We start from the raw sequence: 6413 nt of genomic DNA on the forward strand, positions 1-6413 counted from the left end.
GCTCCCCTGTTACCACGAATGACAAGTTTTCGTTCTTTTTCATGGCTGAATAGTGTTCCATTTGCTGTATAAAGAGCTTTCAAACAGTTCATGAAAGATTCATGTCATAAAAATACCATGCATGCACTTTGAACATTTTTGCACTGTAACCAATTTGTACTTTCATTTTCTACTAGCTTTTGGAAGTGCTCTCATTTATACCACATGTTTTTAGCCATTCATCTGTAGCGACCAGCCCGAATATTGCTGAAGATATAGAAAACTGAATCATTCAAACACTGCTGGTGGAATACAAATTGTTATGACTTATTTTGAAAAGTCATTTGGCAGTTTCTTGAGGAAAAAATAGAAGCAACAAAAAATAAAAACCTAAAAATGCAATTACCATATGGGCATTTAACCCAGAAAAATGAAAATTTATGTTCACACACAAAATACTTCAATATTTATAGCAATTTTAGTTGCAATATCCACCAGTGATAAACAGATGTCTTTAACAGTGTAGTTAAGCATACTGTTGGGCATTCATACCATGATACGCTACTCAGAAATGAAAAGAAATGATACTATTGATGCATTTAGCAATTTGGATGGCTTTCCAAAGAATTATGATGAGTGAAAAAAAATGCCAGTCCCAAAGATTGCATACGGTATAATCCCATTTATTTTCCATTATTAAAATGACATAATTATAAAAATGGAAAACAAATGAGTAGATGCCAGGGACATAAAAGCAGTGAAGGTACTTAATGAGAATAGGACAGTGTGGAATGGGGGACGTGAAGAGAAGAGGATAGAGAAAGATAGCAAGTGAACTATAGAGAGGCAGGACGTTAGTGAGAAACAGATATGGCTTATGAACTGTTGATGATGACGTGTATAGTATTCTCAACTGGATTGGTCTGAGAAGTATTCATGATGGGCAAAGTATTTTTAAAAGCAAAATGAGAAATAGCGATTGACTTTTAAAAAAATAATTAGAATAATAATAATAATGATTGGGGAAAACATAGAAAAGATATTGAATGTTGAAGTGGGGAGATTAATGTCTCTGTACTGACTGACATGCATGGCATTCCCTTTTGAAAAAGCAATGTAATACACTGTAAAGTTATATGTAATCCAATGTAATATAAAGAAGATTATGATGATCATAAAAAAGAAAAAAAAATCTACCTAAAAACATTTTTCACCATACTATTTACTCCCCACTACTTTAATTCTTTGGAACATAAAGATGAATAGGATTTAAAAATATATATATTCTCCCATTCTGAAGATTGTCTATTCACACTAATTACTGTGTCTTTTGCTATGCACAAGTTTCTTAAACTAATGTAATCCCACTTGTCTATTTTGAGGATTATCGCCTGTGCATCGGTGGTCTTATTTCAGAAGTATTTACCTACCCCAATGTCTCCTAGAGTTTCCCTAGTGTTTTCCACTAGTAGTGTTATAGTTTGAGCTCTTAGGTTTAGATCTTTGATCCACTTTGAGTTGATTTTTGTTACTGCTGAGAGAGAGCAGTTCAAATTCATCTTTCTGCAGGTGGATACCCAGTTTTCCTACCACCATTTGCTAAAAAGGTTTTCTTTTTCCCACTGGGTTGACTGATACCCTTTGTCAAAAATCCATTGGCTGAAGGACTAGCAGTTGGCATAATGGCTATGTGGCTGGACTCCCATGTAGTCGACCGCAGTTGGAGTCCCGGACCCAGTGGCTTAAACTCTCACTGGGTGTGGGTACATGCATGCCCAAGATCCCCATATGATCCCCAAGATCATATATATATATATATATATCCATTAGCTGTATGTTTTGAGGGATATTTCTGGGGTCTCTATTCTGTTCCATTGATCCACATATCTGTTTTTGTGCTTATGCTGTGCTGTTTTGATTATCACAGATTTTTAACATATTTTGGGGTCAGAAAGTGAGATGCTGCACACTCAACTCTTCTTGTGCAGGATTGTTTTGGCAATATGGGGTCTTTATGACAGACAAATCTTTTATATAGACAAATTCTATAATTGTCTTTTCTAGATCTGTGAAGAATGTCTATTGTAATTTTATTGTAATATATAGATTAATTTTGGTAGATTTGCCATTTTGATTATATTAATTCTCCCAGTCCAGGAACATGGGATGTCCTTCCACTATTTTGTCAGTTTCAATTTATTTTTTAAGATTTTTGTAGTTTTCCTTGTATAGATTTTTTAACTTCCTTAGTTAGATTTGTTCCTAGGTATCTTATACTTTGTGTAGCTATGGTAAATAGTATTACCTTCTTCAATTCTGTCTCTGTCTGCATGTTGTTTGGAAATAGAAATGCTATAGATTTTTGAAAGTTGATTTTGTATCCTGCCACTTTACTGTATTCATTTACTATTTTGAGAAGTTTTTTTCATGAATATCTTTTGGTCTTCTGTGCATACAACCTTTTCATCTGCAAATAGGAATAATTTCAACTCTTCTTTTCCTATTTGAATGTGTTTTATTTCATTATCTATCTGATTGCATTGGCTAGGAATTCCAGCACTATATTGAAAAGAAGTGGAGAAAATGGGGAGACTTGTCTTTTACCAGCTGAAAGCTTTTTCCCATTCAGTATAATTTTAGCTATAGGTTTTTCATAGATGGCTTTTATTATGCTGAGAAATGATTCTTCTATGCCAATTTTGCTGAGAATATTAATCATGAAGGGATGTCGTATTTTGTCAAATGCTTTTTTCTGCATTGATTGAAATGATCATATGGTTTTTATCATTCTTTCTGTTAATATGGTGTATTACATTTATGGTTTTGCATAGGCTGAACCACCCTTGCATCTTTGGAATAAAGCCTACCTAGTCGTGACAAATAATCTTTTTTATATGTTGTTGGATATGATTTGCTATTATCTTATTGCAGACCTTTGCATCTATATACAGAGATATTGGTCTGTAGTTGTCCTTTCTTGTCATATCCTTATCTGTTTTGGGAATGAGGGTGATGGAGGCGTTATAAGATGGATTTAAAAGAGTTCCTTCCTTGGGAACCAGCAGTTAGCATAATGGCTATGTCGCTGGACTCCCATGTAGTCGACCGTGGTTCGCGTCCTGGACCCGGTGGCTTAAAACTCAAGCCGGGCGCGTGTGCGTGCGTGCCCAAGATCCTGAGAGGAGAATGGAGGAGAAGGGATTGCGGCGTGACCATCCCCCCGGGGGGTGATTTCTCGCTTTCTGTCTCTATGTCTCTCTCTGTCTGGCGAGCGCACGCGTCCTATAGCAAAAAAACCTCTCCAAAAAAAAAAAAAGAAGAAAAAAAAGAGTTCCTTCCTTTTGGATCTTTAGAAATAATTTGAGAAAAAAATGGGGGATTATGTCTTCCTTAAAAGGTTTGTAGAATTCAGAAGTGAAAACATTAAGACCTGGGCTTTTCTTTGTTGGGAGGTTTTTCATTCCTGATTCAATCTCATTGCTTATTAGGGGTCTACTTAGGCTTTCTACGTCCTCCTTATTAAACCTTGGTAGACTATATGTGTCCAAAAATTTGTCCATATCATTCAGGTTTTCTTGTTTGTTGGCATATAGTTGCTCATAGTGTCCTCTAATGATGTTTTGTATTTCTATTATGTCTGTTGTAATATCGCCCATTTCATTGTGAATTTGATTCATATGGTTCCTTTCTCTCTTCTCTTTTAACTAGTCTAGCCAATAGTGTGTCAATCGTATTTTTCTTTTCAAAGAACCAGCTTTTGCTTTCATTTACTTTCTGTATAAATTGTTTATTTTCTATTTTATTTCTTTCTGCTTGAACTTTATTATTTATTTTTACCTGGTATTTTTAGGATTTTGTTGTTTTTCCAATTCCCTGAGGCATAACATTAGGTTGTCCATTTGCCATCTTTCCATCTTTTTCTTTTGTGCACTAATTGTTATGCACTTCCCTCTTTGACTGCTTTTGTGGTGTCCCATAGATTATGGAAGCTCATGTACTCATTATCATTTGCGTCCATGAATATTTTGATTTCAGTCTTAATCTCTGCAGTAGTTGTGAAGTCATTTAGGAGAAGGTTGTTTACTTTCCATGTATTTGTGTATTTTCAAGGGTTTTTCCTGAAATTGGTATCAAGTTTAACTCCACTATGGTCAGAGAGGATGCTGGATATAGTTTCTATGCCTTTCAATCTGTAAAGGCTTGATTTGTGTCCTAACACGTGGCCAGTCTTAGAGAATGTACCATGCGGGGGTGAGAAAAATGTGTATTTTGTGGTTGTTGGGTGGAAAGTTCTATAGATATCTGTCAAGTCCATCTGATTTATGGTATTTTTATCTTTCCTTCCCATATTAAGGATAATCTTTCTGGGTATAGTAATTTTGATTGAAATTGTTTTTCATTTAACACTTTGAATATATTTCCCCATTCTTTCCTTGCTTGTATTGTTTCTGATGAGAGGTCTGGTGTTGGCCTGATAAGATAACCTTTGTAAGTAACTTAACATTTCTCTTTTACCCTTTTAGTGTTTTGTCTTTGTCTTTGTTTTTGATCAACCTGGCTATGATGTGCCATGGTAAAGATCTTCTTGGGTTGATTTTATTTGGGGTCCTTTGTATTTCTTGGGTCTGGATGCTTGAATGTTTCTCTAGGCTTGGAAAACTTTCTTCCAGGATTTCATGGAATAGATTTTCAATGCCCTTATTAGTTTCTTCACCATCTGGCATACCAATTGTTCAGATTTTTGGATGTTTAATGCAATCTAGTATTTCTCATATGTTATCCTCATCTTTTATTTTTGGTATTTTCTCTTTTTGAGTTTTTTCTAGATCAGATATTTTGTCTTTTATATCCAAGATTCAATCTTCTGCATGATCTAATCTGCTTCTAATACTTTCAAGGAAGGTTTTGATTTTCTGTATTACAGTCTTCATATCTAACAGTTCCAACTGATTGTTTTTTTATGGTGTCCATTTCTTCTTTCAAATCATCTTTCTCATCTCCTGTAGCTTGTTGTCTTTTTTTTCTCTTGTATCTTCTGGAGTCACCCTGTAACCTGCACTTTTGTTTCTGGTACTGGATGTTCAAAATGCCTCCCAGATTCTAGAGAATAGATGTACCTGGGGCTGAGTCACAGGGTTTCAACTGAGAAAGAAAGTATGGGTAAAGCATACCACATGCTTCGAAAAACCATAAAATCTATCATGAATAGGCAAGAGTGGAGGTTCCAATGTGGTCTCTGACCTTGGTTCACTTACTTGCTTCTGCTGCACAGGAGCCAGGGGCAGAAGCTGGAAGAGGAACTAGCACCTGGATCAGACAAGGAGAGTGCTCAGGTTCCAAGATGGTCTCTGGCCTTGGTTCACTCACTCACTCCTAGCTGGGAAGAATGGCAGGGCAGAGGTTCTGAAAAGGTTATTCTTGCCCCATTGAATTCCTTTTGCACCTTTGTTAAAAATCTGCTGAGTATATTTGTGTGGGTCTGTTTATGGGTTTTCTATTCTGTTCCATTGCTTTTTGTGACTATCTCTCTGCCAATACCACACAGTCTTAATTAATGAATCTACATAATAAATCTTGAACTTGAGTATATTGATCACTCCTCCCTTCTCCTTATTTCTTAAAATAATTATTTAAGGTACACCTCTAGACATAGAGTTCATTTTTAAATTGCATAGTAGTCTTTCAGTTAGAATTTACAAACCAGGAGAAATCACCAAACCTTAATGGCCTTGACAGTCAAGAAACACCAGGGAAATAGATTGCAACCCTAGCTCTTTGCACACATAGAGAGGTTAGCACTAGTTGTTTGTTGGTTTGTTTGTGGACTTTGTCCACAAAGCCTCCCTCTGCCCACACTAAAAATTATTTCAAATATTTCTTGAGGTGCCTCATAAGCACCACACAAGTTAGGACATGAATGGAAAGAGGCTCTTGTTTTATTCATTTCATGTATATAAATATCTTCTCCAACATAGTGGCCTCTTACACTCATTAGTGGTCCCAATATTTCTCAATAGTCACCACTTGTGTAGTTTCACCTCCTATGACTGATTTTAACATCAAATGTATCAAAAGTAATTTTTTATGAACAAAAGATCAATTGCTAGCAGTGAACAATAGAAATTAGAAATTTAAAATATAGTACTGTTTACATCAGCACCAAATAATTGAGTATGATTTTAACAAAATGTGGATACAATCTGGATGAAGAAAACTACAAAACTCTGATGAAAGTAATCAAAGATCTAAATAAATGGATAGTCCATGTTTATGGATAAGAACATTTTATCTTAATAAGATGTCAGTTCTTTCTAACTTGGTTTATAGACTCAATAAATTTCTAATCAAAATCTCAGCAAATTATATTGTGGATGTCTGTGAATGGACTCTAAAGTTTATATAGAAAGACAAATGACCTAGAATACATAATGCAA

This window comes from Tupaia chinensis, unplaced genomic scaffold, assembly GCF_000334495.1.
Source record: "Tupaia chinensis unplaced genomic scaffold, TupChi_1.0 Scaffold000065_1, whole genome shotgun sequence".
In the NCBI taxonomy this organism is placed as follows: domain Eukaryota; kingdom Metazoa; phylum Chordata; class Mammalia; order Scandentia; family Tupaiidae; genus Tupaia; species Tupaia belangeri.